The sequence below is a fragment of the Scleropages formosus genome, chromosome 23, assembly GCF_900964775.1.
Source record: "Scleropages formosus chromosome 23, fSclFor1.1, whole genome shotgun sequence".
NCBI lineage: Eukaryota > Metazoa > Chordata > Actinopteri > Osteoglossiformes > Osteoglossidae > Scleropages > Scleropages formosus.
The window spans coordinates 21,412,166-21,428,813 of NC_041828.1; the positions used below are offsets into that span (position 1 = coordinate 21,412,166).

The following is a 16,648-nucleotide window of genomic DNA, read 5'->3' on the forward strand; positions in this document are numbered from 1 at the left end:
CTTCGTGTGAGTTCCTCTTTGCCGGTGTTGGTGGCTTGACACTCAATGGGGAAAGACTTTGGTGGTAAGGAGGTAAGTCTTTTCCCAACAAGACGACGTGCGGGTATCAATGGTTGAGGTTCTTCCAACTCACTGTACACAAACGTGAGCGGCCTTGAATTAACTATCTCCTCCACCTCTGTCAGCAACGAAGACAATTCTTCAAAGCTCAATGAAGCTCTCCCCATCATTCTTTTCAGACTTGTTTTCACCGATAGGATTAATCGTTCCCACAATCCACCCCACCAAGGTGCTCTCTCTGCTATGAACTTCCACTTTATGCCATTTGAGGAAAAATATTCCAGAAGCGCAGGCTCTTTAATCAGATGTAGATGATACTACCTGGGTGCTGTGGGCAAAGACATTAGCTGGGTGGAGCAGATCCTCCTTCTGTGGAGCTCCATCTGAATCCTGTTTGTGGTAGCAACAGGGGTCAGTTAGATAACTTTAGCTACCCCCCCCCCAAATTTATACCATAGAGCAATTTATGCTCACATTCTGACTTATGAAAGAGAAATAGAAGCTTTACTTAAAATTACCCATAAGTTGCCAAAACATTTGCTTTGTTCAGTTACAGCACATTGCTGCAGAGACTACACTAAAACATAAAGCACGTAGGCAAGCCTTTAATGGGAGGCAGCATGCTTTCTGCTGAGCTAGGAACACTGCAAAACTCCCCACAACAAATGATGAACTGTCCCCTGGGAGCAGTTTAATTAAAGGACTAACAGTAGGAACTCTATGCAGAGGTGCTCATTGGGGTCCTCTGAGAGGGAAAAAGAGAAAAAAACCTGAAAACAATATCACTGTGCATCAGCAGTAAGAGCTATCACTAATAGGGATAGCTAGTAGCATAGTTGTTAGAGCTACTGCCTTTGGATGCAAAGGTTGCAGGTTTGATTACCACATCTAGCTGTAGTACCTTTAAACAAGGTACTTACCCTAAAGTGCTCTAGTAAAATTATCCAGCTGTTTAAGTAGGTGAATAATTGTGAGTTGCTTTAGAGAAACCTTTCATTTAAATGAATAAATGTATTGAATGATTGTTGATCATTACAAGAATATGTGGATGACCATGGTGTGCAATGAAATTGAATGTTTAGATCATCGCAAGGGTTGTCCTGGTAAATGCCATGCTAAGACCCTACACTCACCGACCACTTTATTAGGTACACCTGTTCAACTGTTCGTTAACACAAATATCTAATCAGCCAATCACATAGCAGCATCTCAATGCATTTAGGCATGTAGACATGGTCAAGATGATCTGCTGAAGTTCAAACTGAACATCAGAATGGGGGGGGGGAATGGATGATAAAGGTTATTTAAGTGACTTTGAAGATGGCATGGTTGTTGGCCCCAGATGGGTTGCGCTGAGTGTTTCAGAAACTGCTGATCTACTGGGATTTTCATGTGCAGCCATCTCTGGGGTTTACAGAGAATGGTCCAAAGAAGAGAAAATATCTAGTGAGTGGCGGTTCTGTGGCTGAAAATGCCTTGTTGATGCCAGAGATCAGAGGAGAATGGCCAGACTGGTTCGAGCTCATAGAAAGGCAACAGTAACCATTTGTTAGAACCAAGGTATTCAGAAGAGCATCTCTGAACACACAACACATCGAACCTTGAAGCAGATGGACTACAGCAGCAGCAGAAGACCACATCCGGTGCCTGTGGTGTCTGAAAGGAAGGTACACCGTTCTTTGGAGGCTTTACTGAAACAAAGCACTGGACCACTCAGAGTGCACAAATAAGAGTTTATTAAGAGCAGTAGCTTATGTCACAATCTCACTTCATACTGCAGAACCTCATCTGTTCCCACATGGAAAAAGCCCATGCTATATATATATATATATATATATAGTGCTGTCAATAACAATTCCTGCTTCACTTAAGAAATAACCAATGACAATTATCCTTTGTCAACTTACACCCTACAGGCTGGCAGGAACCTTTCTTTTACAAAACTCTCAATGATTTGTTCTTGGTGTAAAACACCACAGTGCTACTCCTATCAGCTAAGAACAGGAAACTGAGGCCATAACTTGCACGGGCTCACCAAAACTGGACAATAGAAGATTGGAAAAACATTCCCTGGCCTGATGAGTCTCAATTTCTGCTGCAACATTCAGATTGTAGGGTCAGAATTTGGCATAAACAACATGAAAGCATGGATCCATCCTGCCTTGTATAAATGGTTCAGGCTAGTGGTATTGGTGTAATAGGGTGGGGGATATTTTCTTGGCACACTTTATGCCCCTTAGTACCAATTGAGCATTGTTTAAATGCCACAGCCTATCTGAGTATTGTTGCTGACCGTGTCCATCCCTTTATGACCACAATGTATCTATCTTCTGATGGCTACTTCCAGCAGGATAATGCACCATGTCACAGAGCTCAAATCATCTCAAACTGGTTTCTTGAACATGACAATGAGTTCACTATACTCAAATGGCCTCCACAGTCACCTGATCTCAATCCAATAGAGCATCTTTGGGATGTGGTGGAATGGGAGATTCGCATCATGGATGTGTAACCGACAAATTTGCAGGAACTGCATGATGCTATCATTTCAGCATGGACCAAAATCTCTGAGGAATGTTTCCAGCACCTTGTTGAATCTATGCCACAAAGGATTAAAGCAGTACTGAAGGCAAAACGGAGTCCAACCTGATACTAGCAAGGTGTACCTAATAAAGTGGCTGGTGAATGTATATCTCCACAAAGGTTTGTCTTGTGATTATCACACTGAGACCCTGGACCTGAATTGCCACAGGGGTCCATTGTGCATTTACACCTTCTTTAGTCCTTCCCCAAGGTCACCACCGACTGTCTGCATCCCAAAACAGGTTCTACCTGTAGATGCATCCTTGGAAAACAGTGCAAGCAGGGAAATGTGGCAAGAAGGTTGCTAATGTGAGTCTTATGAAGGGTCCCCTGCAGTTCTCTTGATCAAAACTCTTAACCTGAACTCTTCTTGTATGTTCCAGTGCAGCAGAATAAATAGACAAAACTGTAAGAAATTTGGCATTCCTTCATATCAAGTGTCAGATCAGCAATCAATTAAGTATGGGGAGAAACTCTGGTGCTCACTTCAGAGTCCATTTTGTTCTCAGAATGAGGGCAATGAAATGGAAAACTCTGTGAATCGTGCTAACAAATTATTTGTTGATAAACAATTAGACTTCTCTTTCACAGACTTGATGTTATCCAAGACCAATTTATAAATTCCAGTTGTCACAAAATTATGTGCAAACCTGTGTCATGCCCTCCACTGCACCCCTGACAAGGACACCTGAGGCTAATTAGGACGGGTAACCATAAGACACTGAACCACCTCCTTCCAGTTGTGGAATCTCACTAGAGACAATTGTCATCTCTGCGCACACCAGCATCCTGAACTCTCTCCTTGCTCTTTGCTCCTCTCCTCCTTGTTCCCTTGCCCAGCTCTAAGACTCTCACAGTACCGACTCATTGCTTCATCCCTTCAAAACCACGTCCCTGGATTCACATCCCTGAACAATGTGTGCTGACTGACCTGACCCTTCGCCTGTCCTCGACCAGGATACTTGCCTTGTTCGTCCAGCTCAATAAAAATCTTACACTTGGGTCTACCATCCTGCATCTCCCTCTCTGCCCATGACAACCTATTAACTAAAAACACCCCTGCACCCAGCACCTCTTCACTTCACTCATCTTCTTACTTCAGTCCACTATTTCCCTCTTGCATTCAAATGTTTGCCTATTCAATCACTTGTGAACTAATTTATCTAATTATAAATATTATTTTCTACATATATATGTACATTATATATATATATTTGATTACTTTGTGTATGCTTCTTGACCTAATTTGCGTTAGTATTCAACAGATCTAGCAGCAATCTTTCAGAAAACCTAACTTAACCTACATTATAAGCTTTTCAATTCTCAAAACTCAGGAATCATGATTTAAAGTATTCATACATACAACAGGAAGAGCGTAGAAGGTTCGGGGTTCAGAACACTTTGTCAAACACTACTAGTGGTTGATGTCTGGTTGGTTTCTCAGCTGACACACCAATCTCTGCATCTAAGCATTGGATGCCTCTCCTCGCTTAAGTACATGATATTCTTCTGTTGTAAAATGCACAAGAGTGTGAGTGAGGGTGCCAGTGAAAGTCAGAGTTTCAAATTTAAATCTCATCCTTCCAAATTGTTCCTTTTGACACAGTTTTAAACCAGTAAAAATATTACAGTATATAATTGCATTAAAGTTATATTTACCACTTGCTCATAGCACATGAAATTCTATTTTCATTCTTTTCAAAGTATTTTTTTTGAATTAGCAAACAAAAAAAATCTGAACATTAACTATAGCTGTATTGTTCTGCACTGTTCAATCTATATTATTATTGCTGTGCTATACTGTTACTTGCCTAACTTAAACATCTGTTGTCACTGGAACAGATGGGAAGTTCAGACTTGGTGTCTGAAAAGTCACAATGGTGCTTTTCTACCACCTGCAGTACATTGTTGTTCATGCATTGTAAACACATGTTGAAGGATTGTCTAAGTGAAGTTCCATGTTACACTGTGTAGGAATCCACAATTCAGGGTCACTTTAAGATCAATTGACCATCTGTGTATCCCATATTATCATATGAAAACATCAAGGTAAGTATTGCTGCGCTATACACATTGCTTGTGGGCATTCAAGGCAACATCTGTTGCATGATTAGATCAAATTTACAGTTGAATGGGTCTTCCTGCTAATATGGTCACAGTGATTACTTGTTATTATTTGAATCTAAACGAAACTGTGTAAGAATGTTGACATATCCCAGTTCTTGTTACCAGGTGGTGGTCAAACCATTTGGTGATAAGGAAGTTTGGGGTAGCTAGCAGTCAGGGGTTGATTTCTATGAAGGCTTCCTTGCCTTTGATGCTTTGTTTGAAGGTATCACCTCTAAAGCTTTGTGTAAGGTCACACCTTTAAGGACTGACCACTGAATGCCTATAAAAGCACAATGTATGTCTCCCTTAGTTAGACTTGATTACTACAATGCGAAACAACATGTTCCGATGTTGTAGACTGATGCTCTCATCTGCAATAAAGAATCCTGCTGAAGATACTTCCAAGTCTCCTGGTCTTTGCTGCAAATTCCCAATGGTTTTGGTGACGTGACCTGGATACAGTTGCTTGTCTTACATCGATCCAGACTGAACTTACTCGGCTTGTCTACGATTTGGTGAGTGTCACTCTATCCAAAGAACTGCTACAGACCAGTATTTTAGGTTATCCTCTGGTTTGCCAGGGAAGTGTTAAACACAGCTATAGGGTGTGTTAGCAAACAGTTCATCCTCTGCTTCAGCAGGGAATGTTAACAACATTTGCAGGGTGTGTTAACAATTTGGTTATCCTCTGCTTCGTCAGGGAAAAATTTGATTTATCCTCTGCTTTGTCAGGGAAGAATTTGGTTTATCCTCTGCCTCATCAGGGAAGAATTTGGTTTATCCTATGCTTTGTTAGGGAAGGATTTAGTTTATCCTCTGTTTTATCAGGGAAGGTTAACAACAGTTGTGTGTTAACAAACAAGTTATCCTCTGTTTTGCCAGGGACGAGTTTGGTTTATTCTCTGCTTTGCTGGGGAAGAGTTTAGTTTATCCTCTGCCAAGTCAGAGAAGCTCTTAGTGACAATCAAAGAGCAGTTTTGTGACAGTTTTTTTCCCTGTTGCATCAGAGAAATACTAATCAAAATGTTTAGAAAGAATTTTAGACTGATCCCCACAACTAAGAAAAATGGATTAGCTACCCCTTCGTGGACTGATAGCGAGTTCAAATAAATTCTGGGAGAACACATGGATGCAATAGTGACAGATTCAGAATTTGGTACAGAAATATGGCATTCGTCCAGATAAAGTATGGTCCATTAAAGAATGCAAAAATGTATTTGGCAGATGTATCAGAAAGAAAAATATAAAGGGAATTATCTGTTGCCACAGAGAATTTTGTTTAGCAATAGCACAAGAGCAAGCTCACTGTATTGCTAAAGTAGAAGAGCACAATAAAGAACTATGTGCCCAAGTATTGTCTTTCACTAAGAAGTAGAGTCCTAAGCAGACTTCAGAAGGTGATTTGAAAAAACCCACACATTCAGATAATATCTATCCTGACTTACAGTCCTTATTTAACTATGAGGGTAATGATGATGTGTGTATTAGTGACAGTGAAGGGATGGATAAGGCAGTTAGTGCAGTCAAAGTGTGTGGAGCAAGAAAAAGGGTTCAAAGTGGAGTAGAAGAGATTGACATTATTCCGTCTGCACCTCCTGCAGTCCAGGTCCAAACGGTCATCAAAGCGCTAGGCCCTGAGGCAATAGAAGGACTTGCTCAGAGTTTAGCCTTTAGCACGAGTGAACTTTTCTGAGTTCAGGAGAGCATTGTCCAGGAAAATGCATCTTTATGACATGTCTCTAGTTGAGATTAATCAGCTAATGTCACAAATCTTGACAGTCAGAATATACCACAATGATACTGCACTAATGAATCAGGCTAAAATCACCCCGTTATCTCCTCACACTGGAGAAACTGGTTAGTGACACTTACAGCCCCAAATGTTATTTTACAAAGTGCCCCAGTCACTAATCCATCCACTTGTATTATGTCTTCTATAACTGATCTTTCTTTAGAGAATGAGAATGAGGTGACTCATGATTGTGTTACGCTTACGCACTCATCTCCAAGTGCAATTGCGGAAATACTATTAAATAACGTAGATTTTGAATTGTTTGTTGATGGTTCTGCCCAAGTCACTGAAGGGAACAGATGAGCAGGATATGCTGTTGCTTCTCCGTCTGCTGTAGTAGCATCTGAACGGTTACCAGATCACTTCTCTGCACAAGTTGCAGTGCTAGTAGCATTAACCAGAGCATGCACGCTGGCCTCAGGTTCAACAGCAAACATCTATAGTGACTCTAGATATGCTTTTGAAAAGCAGTGAAAGCTCATTTGCTCAGCAAAATGACATAGTACTACTTTGTCTGTTTTACTTGCACACACAGCTATTGCAAACAACATTATAAGAGTACTAGTTGCCCTGCCTAAAAGCAAGTACAAAGTCCTGTCAAAATGCTTAACAAATTAAATTTCAAACTCAACTAATATGGAATTCTGTTTACTGCTGCTGTGACATTGTAACCAGGTGCTGTACTTGAAACAGCTCACAAGTTCTAAACAGTGCTATTTCACAGTAAAATTGCTGACAGCAGAACCAAAGAACAACTAAAGTTTTCTAAGAATTACGAACAATATACTCTGAACAAGTAAGAAGTGTCACGACCTCAGCGAGATTATACAAGTGGACCACAGGGGAAGGTCATCATGGCAAGCTCCACACATGAAGAACACCTGAGCCTCAATAAAACAATCTTTAAAAGAAGCAGACTTACCTGCAGTACTTGCAGAATCTCATTGAGAAATCTTGCTTTTTCTTGCAGTCAGCTCTGCGCCTTGGTCAACGCTCTTTGGACTACGACCATTGCAATTGATCCACAGCTCTTCAGATCATGACTCTCGCCCACCAGACCACGACCACAAACTCGAAGAAGGCCCTCGGACACACGCCTGCCTCCTGAGTGTCACTCCCCATCTCAGTGCTCTCGCTAACAGCTTCAATTCCCACTGCCCACCGCCCATCCACTCAGCTACTCAGACGATCTCTGCACTTACTTTCTTTCTGACAGATATCTCATGAGAAACATGACAGGAACTGGTAGTTTTACCTAAAAGTCAGTTTTGAAGGATATACATAGTTGTTTGTTCTAAAGTCGTACTAAGTATGGTTGTCTATTGTGACAAATAAAACTTGAACTTGAACTACAGAGTTCATTGGAAGTTGCTTAGGAGAAAAGTATCTGCTACACACACACACACACACACACACATTTTCAGAACTGCTTGTCCCATACGGGGTCACGGGGAACCGGAGCCTACCCGGCAACACAGGGCGTAAGGCCGTAGGGGGAAGGGGACGCACCCAGGACGGGACGCCAGTCCGTCGCAAGGCACCCCAAGCAGGACTCGAACCCCAGACCCACCGGAGAGCAGGACTGTGGTCCAACCCACTGCGCCACCGCACCCCCGTATCTGCTAAATAAATGAATGTAAATGTGAACTAAATTAATTGAAATAGGTATCAGTTATAGAACATGTTATTGAGCAAATACGTGTGTCTGTTACTGAGCAAATATTACATTTAAATATTTGGCAGAAAAACCTTCCAGCTGACTTTCACTAAAATATTAAGGCTTCATTTTCATCATACTTTTCATTGCCACCCTAGTATGACTTCTGTATTTTACAAATACTTTCAAATGTTGCATACCTTTCCTGTTCATTAAGAATAAAAAAAAAAAACTTTACCTTATGCATGTAATCAAAACAACTTAAATATAATTAGCTTTGTTATATAACTATGATCCTTGCGGCGGACTGGCATCCCGTCCTGGGTGTGTCCCCTCCCCCTCCGGCCTTACGCCCTGTGTTGCCGGGTTAGGCTCCGGTTCCCCGTGACCCCGTATGGGACAAGCGGTTCTGAAAATGTGTGTGTGTGTGCATAACTATGATGTGTGTATTATTTTCTAACTGGAGGTAACAAGAAACAAATAATGTCATTACCAAACAGGAGCATTTTTCCCCATACTACTTCAAAATATTTTTCGTGTCTTTTTTGTAATTCTCCGTTTGCATATGTGGTTGGCAGAAGCTAAAGCCACACACCCCTGACTCATTCAGAATGAGAGCCAGAACTTATTGTAAAACTAGAAGGCATTACTGTTCATTGTTTTATTGGAATTGGTGCCTCTGCAAATATGAGTTGCAGTCATATGAGAATTAAGTGTCCAAAAAAATGTAAATTTGCACTGAATTACAAAGCACGTATGCTAAAGTAAACAACTGTGTTTTGATACAATCTTGGGGAAAACGTATGTGAAACCCATGAAAGCTCTTGTAGGTCAGAGATTTCTTTAACAATCTGAATAAATGCATGGATTTCTGATGTTGAAATACCCCAAACACCCAGTTACCCAGGTTTTGTAATTAATGACATGTCTAGGTACATAGTAGGTACAATAAATGGTCCAGGCTACAGCCACATGCATATGTTGTACATTCACAGAGAGAATGTCCTTGAGTGTCCCAGCCAGAGCCCAGACTTGAACCCAATCAAAAATCTCTAGAGAAACATGAAAATAATTGTCCACTGACGGTCTCTATTTAACCTGACAGAGCTTGAGAGGATCTGCAGAGAAGAATGGCAGAAAATCCCCAAATTCAGGTGTGCAAAGCTTGTCACGTCATACCCAAGAAGACTCGAGGCTGTAATTGCTGCCAAAGGTGCTTCAACTAAGTACTAAATAAAATTACACTGTGACTTCAAGCATTCTTATTCTCATTCTCTCGTTCTGAGTTCTCTGGCTGTCAACTGGTTTTATTGTTACTACTGTTACCATTATTTATTGCTGTTGCTACTGCACTACTCACTGTCATTGTCAGTGTTTTGTTTATGCAGTATTTCTATTGTCTCTGTCCTTGTCCATGGTCTGTGGAGAAGCATTCAGGAAGAATTTCATGATACATGTACATGGTACTGTATCTATGACAAACTTGAAACTTGAACTTGAAACTTGAATGAAGGGTCTGAATACTAATGTATTTGTGATGTTTTAGTTGGATAGAGACTGCAAGCAGTGGACTACTTCATGTACCTGGGCAGTACCCTTTTCAAAGTAGTGTCCATCGATGCTGAAGTAAACTGCAGAATTGCTAAAGTTAGCTCTGCCATTGGCAGATTGCGCTCCAACATTTGAGAACATCAAGAGATCAGCCTACCAACAAAACTGAAAGTCTACTGAGCAGTGGTGATTCCAACTCTGCTGTACGCCTGTGAGACGTGGACTGTCTACCAGAGGCATGCACGACAGCTCAATCACTTCCACATGTCCTGTCTGCGCAAATTTCTGAAAATCAGATGGCAGGACAAAGTGCCAGACACTGAAGTCCTTTCCAGAGCTACTCTGCTGTCAGTTCACACACTGCTGTTGACAGCCCAGATCAGGTGGGCAGGGCACATATTCAGAAAGTCAGAAGAGCGCATCCACAAGGAGCTCCTCTATAGAGAACTCACTCAGGGAAAGTGCTCCCATGGAGGACAGAAGAAGCGGTTCAAGGACACGCTGAAGGCCTCCTTGAAGACCCTTAAAAACTTCACAAGCCCTTGGCTAGATGATTTATCTATTATACTGTATATTATCTATTATAGCACAGCAGTGAATGACAAGATATTGGTGTCTTTTTAGCAATTTTAAATCTGTACGATGACCAGAGGAAGCCAGGAGACAGAAAGGTAATATGCCAATTAGTGTGGGTTGCAAGTATTTGTAATGTCCGCACCTGACCAGGAAGTACTGCTCTGGAGAACAGTTTGTTCAGTTGGACCAGCTCATTGGGAGTGGTGTCAAACTTTAGAGCAATGCTGTTCGGTGTGTCCTGTGACTCTACCCAAATAAAACAATCATAAACACAAAGTTAAAATACATAAGCTTGTCAGGAGTTTCTCTGGGTTAGATGCCATAGGCCAAAAATTTAAACTTATCATTATTATTTAGGCTCATTTTTACACAAGTTAAAAGCACAGGAGCTCACTGGATGTCTTGCTTGATGAGTGCTTCAACTTTTAACTCACTGACTTTCTCCCTCACAAAAGAGCGAAATGGTGTGCTTTGTATCATTCACATGCGGCCAAGATGCAATTCACCTTCCCTGAAGACACACAGCTACAATGATCTTGCTAAATGTCATTTAACTGCATTTCTCTGGGAGAAGATCTATGTTATGTAAAATCCATCTCAGATATTTGTAAGATGTATTGTATACAAATGTATACTGTATAATGTATACCGCTTGTGCTGCATGCAAATAATGATCTCGGAAGAGCTGCAAGGGCAGTTGAATGAGGGGATTATGGTGCTTAAAGACTTTAGAGGGTATCTTTTCTGACTACTGTCAGTGCAAGCTAGGGACATGTTAGGGCCAAGACTGAAAATCAATCAAATACTGGCTCTTCCATAGGTCAACTGCCCTCTTGTTCCTGGAATACGCAGGGTACTGTTACAATCAGCTGAACATGAGTGGTAGGACTGGCAATGACTGAGAAGAGAAAATGACTGATAAAATGCAACAAACTGATAAGAGAAAAGCACCCATAAACCTTGACCTAAATCTACAAGGTGGCTTCTGTTCAGTCAAGAATTTAATCAAAATCCTTCTTTATTTATTTAGCTATGTTTAAAGTATTCAAAAGAATCTATTAGAGCAGAGAATTACATTTAAACTTACATTCATTTAACAGACACATTTCAAAACAATGTACAATCCAGAGCAAAAAAAAAGAAAAAAATTCACAACAGATAAAAGAGTTATAGATGCAGACACACAATTCTTAAGTCACAGTTTGTCCAATACCACAATTTGTGCTGGCACACATTACACAAGTAACTGCCTACAAAATTTGTAGGAAATACAGAGGCGATTGTGAAATATTATGTAATGCAAGTTTAAGGAGCACTTATGAGATCTGGAGTAAAGTGGGCCAACAGATATTTTTTTGAAACTCTTCATGAATTTTGAAAGACAATCAGCAGTTCTAAGAGATGGAGGGAGATCACTCTACCACACTGAAACCAAAATTGAGAATCTACAGAGCACAGAGCTCTTAGTGGAGCGTAGGGTGTGATATCAGGGAATTGATTTGTCGATGGTCTTGTAAGCTGTAACCATGGCGCTACAGGAAGCCAATGTGAGAGACAAGAAGGGGGATAATTAGAAACTTATTAGCAGGTCAAACACAATTTATGCAGCAGCATGTATTCTGTATCAGCTAGACAGGCTTGATGGCAGAGGTCAGAATACTAGACAAGAAGGAGCTGCAGTAGACCAAGTGGGATATTACCATGGCCTGAACCAGGAGCTGTGTACAGTTTGTTGTGAGATATGGGTGAATCCCACAGATGTTATACAAGATGTAATGCAGAATTGGATTATGAATTCAGTGTGTTGAGAGAAGCAGAGATTTCAGTCAATCATTACTCCCAGGCTCTTAACCAATGAAATGAATGAAACAAGTGAGTTGTGCAGTTTGTGAATTCATGACAGGTGGATGGACCTGCTGGGAGGTAAAGGATCTCAGGCTTGGAGACGTTGAGCTTTACATCCCTTTTACTCTATGCCTCCTTCAATAAAAGACGGTTTACTGTTTTCCAAATTGGGTTAGTTACTAGAAATTTCATTTTCCCAGTTTTAAAAGTAAAAGAGATCAAACTGCAGTTTGAATGGTACAAAGTGGCACAAACATAGCACAAACAAATGAACCCAAATTCGAGCATCTACACAACTGTCGTGGGGCTGTCACATCCTGGAAAAAAATGAACATTAATATCTCAAAAACAACACACACACACACACACACACACACACACACACACACACACACACACACACACACACACACATTTTCAGAACCGCTCGTCCCATACGGGGTCACGGGGAACCGGAGCCAACCCGGTAACGCAGGGTGTAAGGCCGGAGGGGGAGTGGACACACCCAGGACGGGACGCCAGTCCATCGCAAGGCACCCAAAGCGGGACTCGAACCCCAGACCCACCGGAGAGCAGGACTGCGGTCCAACCCACTGCGCCACTGCACCCCCTCAAAAACAACAATGGCACAAATTCAAAATTTCATGGCACAAAATGGCACAAATATAGCACGAACAAATCGTGAGGTTTTCTTCATTTGTGCTGTTTGTAGAAGGCCAGCTTCACAAAGTTCCTAACGTGACATGTTATAGTCATCTGGATTTTAATGAAACCAGCAAAGTGAATGGTGAGCCCTTCCCCAGTCCCCCTTGCCTACTCTGTGGCAGTCTGTCAGATTTAGTGCATTCCCCTATCACTGGAGGGAAGGTAATTTTGCTCTTTTCAAAAGCACAGAAAGTAGTTTTGTTCAATGCTCATGTATGGCAACAGGAGCCCCTTACGTTCTCAAGAGCCAAATGATAGAAATGACAAAGCAACTAGAATGTCCATAAAGAAGGAATGTTGAACAATGTTTAAAGTGCCACAGAGAAAGGAAGAGAGAAGCAGTGCATGTCCTCTTCCTACCAGCATAAATACATTCCCTTTCTACATAAAGATTCAGCTATAACTTGCAACGTTTCTCACTACGTGCTGCAACACCAAACAACTTCGCTGTTTCAACACCAAAGTATGTTTCATGCTGATGGACAGCTAAAGTTGTCACATATTACATGTTGCAATTTTAGTCTTCATGATAAAAGGCACACTAATTCAGAATGAAGCACAAGCAAGCTGCCCTTGCATGCAGAGGGAAAACAAATCATTTAACTGCACTAAGAAGACAGTGGCTCTGCACAAAATGCAGACTTCAATTGGTGACGCCATCTCTAATAACTCATACTTACGCGGTATTCCATTGTGCCTTGGCGTCTCCAGGATGGCGTGCACTGTATGTCCTTCCTCTGGCCAGCATCTGAAAGCACACAAGGCATCAAACTGTTAACGTTTATGTGTTTCTCTCTGTATTAGTGAATTCCCCCACCCACAGGTTGCCATCAGCTTTTTTGCTTGCAGTGCTCGCGCATTTCTACTCAAGCTGAATTGGGTTTCAGTCTTTTGGTACGTTTGTTGTAGTTTACCTTCTGTCTCTTTTGTAGAGCTATTTGTTTCCTTGCAGTGTTTTTTTATCACATCTTGTTTTGTGTCATTTCTGTAAGGAAGTGTTGTTCAGGTGCCCGAGCCACCTCAACTGGCTCCTCTCGATTCGGAGGAGCAGCGGCTCTACTCCAAGCTCCTCCCGGGTGACTGAGCTCCTCACTCTATCCCTAAGGGTGCGCCTAGCCACTCTGCGGAGGAAACTCATTTCTGCCGCCTGTATCCACGATCTCATTCTTTCGGTCGTGATCCAGAGTTCATCACCAGAGGTGAGGGTAGGAACGTAGATCGACCGGTAAATTGAGAGCTTCGCCTTATGACTAAGCTCCTTATTCACCACAACAGACCGGTACAATGACCGCATTACTGCGGACGCCGCACCGATCCGTCTGTCAACCTGCCGCTCCATTTTTCCCTCACTCGTGAACAAGACCCCGAGATACTTAAACTCCTCCACTTGAGGGAGCAACTCCCCCCCTAACCTGGAGGGAGCAATCCACCTTTTTCCGACTGAGAACCATGGCCTCGGATTTGGAGGTGCTGATTCTCATCCCCGCCGCTTTGCACTCGGCTGCAAACCTCTCCAGTGCACGCTGTAAGTCTTGATTCGATGAAGCCAACAGGACCACATCATCCGCAAAAAGCAGAGACGAGATCCTGCAGCCACCAAAACAGACACCCTCCGTTCCCTGGCTGCGCCTAGAAATTCTGTCCATGAAGATAATGAACAGAATCGGTGACAAAGGGCAGCCCTGGCGGAGTCCAACATGCACCAGGAACAGGTCTGACTTACTGCCGGCAATGCGAACCAAGCTCCTGCTCCGGTCATACAGGGAACGAACAGCCCGTAGCAGCGAGCCCTGAACCCCATAATCCCGAAGTACCTCCCACAGGATGCCACGAGGGACACGGTCGAATGCCTTCTCCAGGTCCACAAAACACATATGGACTGGTTGGGCAAACTCCCATGAACCCTCTAACACCCTAGTGAGGGTATAAAGCTGGTCCAGTGTTCCACGGCCAGGGCGAAAACCGCATTGCTCCTCCTGAATCCGAGGTTTGACTATCGGTTGGATTCTCCTTTCCAGTACCCTGGCATAGACTTTCCCAGGGAGACTAAGGAGTGTGATCCCCCTATAGTTGGAACACAATTTCCGGTCCCCCTTCTTAAAAAGAGGGACCACCACCCCGGTCTGCCAGTCCAGAGGCACCGTTCCCGAGCTCCATACAATGCTGCAGAGGCGTGTCAGCCAAGACAGCCCCACAACATCCAGAGACTTGAGAAACTCGGGGCGGATCTTATCCACCCCCGGAGCCTTGCCACCGAGGAGTCTTTTAACTACCTCAGCAACTTCAGCCAGGGTAATGGACGAGTCCCCCTCCAAGTCCCTAGCCTCAGCTTCCTCTACGGAAGGCGTGTCGGAGGGATTGAGGAGATCCTCAAACTACTCCTTCCACCGCCCGAGGACATCCTCAGCTGAGGTCAGCAGCGCACCACTTCCACTGTAAACAGTGTTGGCGGAACACTGCTTCCCCCCTCTGAGTTGCCGGACGATTTGCCAGAATCTCTTTGAGGCCGACCGAAAGTCTTCCTCCATGGCCTCACCGAACTCCTCCCAGGCCTGAGTTTTTGCCGCGGCAACTGCCAGAGCCGTGCTCCGTCTGGCCCGCCGGTACCCGTCAGCTGTTTCAGGAGTCCCATGAGCCAGCCAGGCCCGATAGAACTCCTCCTTCAGCTTGACGGCATCCCTTACCTCCGGTGTCCACCACCGTGTTCGGGGTTTGCCGCCGCGACAGGCGCCGGAGACTTTATGGCCGCAGCTCCGAACCGCCGCCCCGACAATGGAGGTGTGGAACATAGTCCATTCGGACTCAATGTCCCCAGTCTCCCTCGGGACCTGGTTGAAGCTCTGTCGGAGGTGGGAGTTGAAGACCTCTCTGACAGGGGCCTCCGCCAAATGTTCCCAACAGACCCTCACTATGCGTTTGGTCCTACCAGGTCTGTCCAGTTTTTTCCCTCGCCATCAAATCCAACTCACCACCAGGTGGTGATCAGTGATCAGCCCCTCTCTTCACCCAAGTGTCCAAGACATATGGCCGAAGGTCAGAAGAAACGACTACAAAGTCGATCATCGACCTCCGACCTAGGGTGTCCTGGTGCCAAGTGCACTGATGGACACCCTTATGCATGAACATGGTGTTTGTTATGGACAAACCGTGACTAGCACAGAAATCCAATAACAACTCACCACTCGGGTTCAGATTAGGGAGGCCGTTCCTCCCAATCACGCCCCTCCAGGTGTCACTGTCGCTGCCCACGTGGGCGTTAAAGTCCCCCAGTAGAACAACAGAGTCCCCAGTGGGAGCGCTTCCAGCACGCCCCCCATGGACTCTAAAAAGGTCGGGTACTCTACACTGCCGCTAGGCGCATAACCACAAACGACAGTGAGAGACCGTTCCCTGACCTGAAGGCACAGGGAGACGACCTTCTCATTCACCGGGGTAGACTCCAACACATGGCGGCTGAACTGGGGGGCTATTAATAAGCCCACGCCCACCCGCCGCCTCTCACCCTGGGCAACACCAGAATAGTGGAGAGTCCACCATTGGTCGAGAAGAGTGGTTCCAGAACCCAAGCTGTGAGTGAAAGTGAGCCTGATTATATCTAGACGGTATCTCTCAACCTCCTGCACTAGCTCAGGCTCCTTCTCCGAGGTGAGGTGAGGTGAGGTGAGTGAGGTGAGTGAGGTGACATTCCAAGTCCCAAAAGCCAGAGTTGGCGCCCGAGGTTTGGGTCAGCCGGGCACTCGGCCCCGACCACCGCCCAAATCACAATGCAC

The 16,648-nt window shown here is 43.8% G+C and overlaps 1 long non-coding RNA gene across 2 annotated transcripts in view; it reads right to left on the bottom strand.

Moving 5' to 3' along the window:
- Positions 1–381: 381 nt before the first annotated feature.
- Positions 382–16,648, bottom strand: part of LOC114909401 (uncharacterized) — a 33,820-nt gene continuing 17,553 nt past the window's right edge. Inside the window, exons 3-4 of one of the 2 annotated variants that reach the window (XR_003797285.1) lie at positions 13,559–13,626; positions 382–450 (exon numbers count right to left, since the gene is read on the bottom strand). This is a non-coding gene — a long non-coding RNA (uncharacterized LOC114909401). Of the gene's footprint in view, positions 451–11,558; positions 11,861–13,558; positions 13,627–16,648 lie in introns of those variants that run through there. The other variant, XR_003797284.1, reaches the window with a different exon arrangement.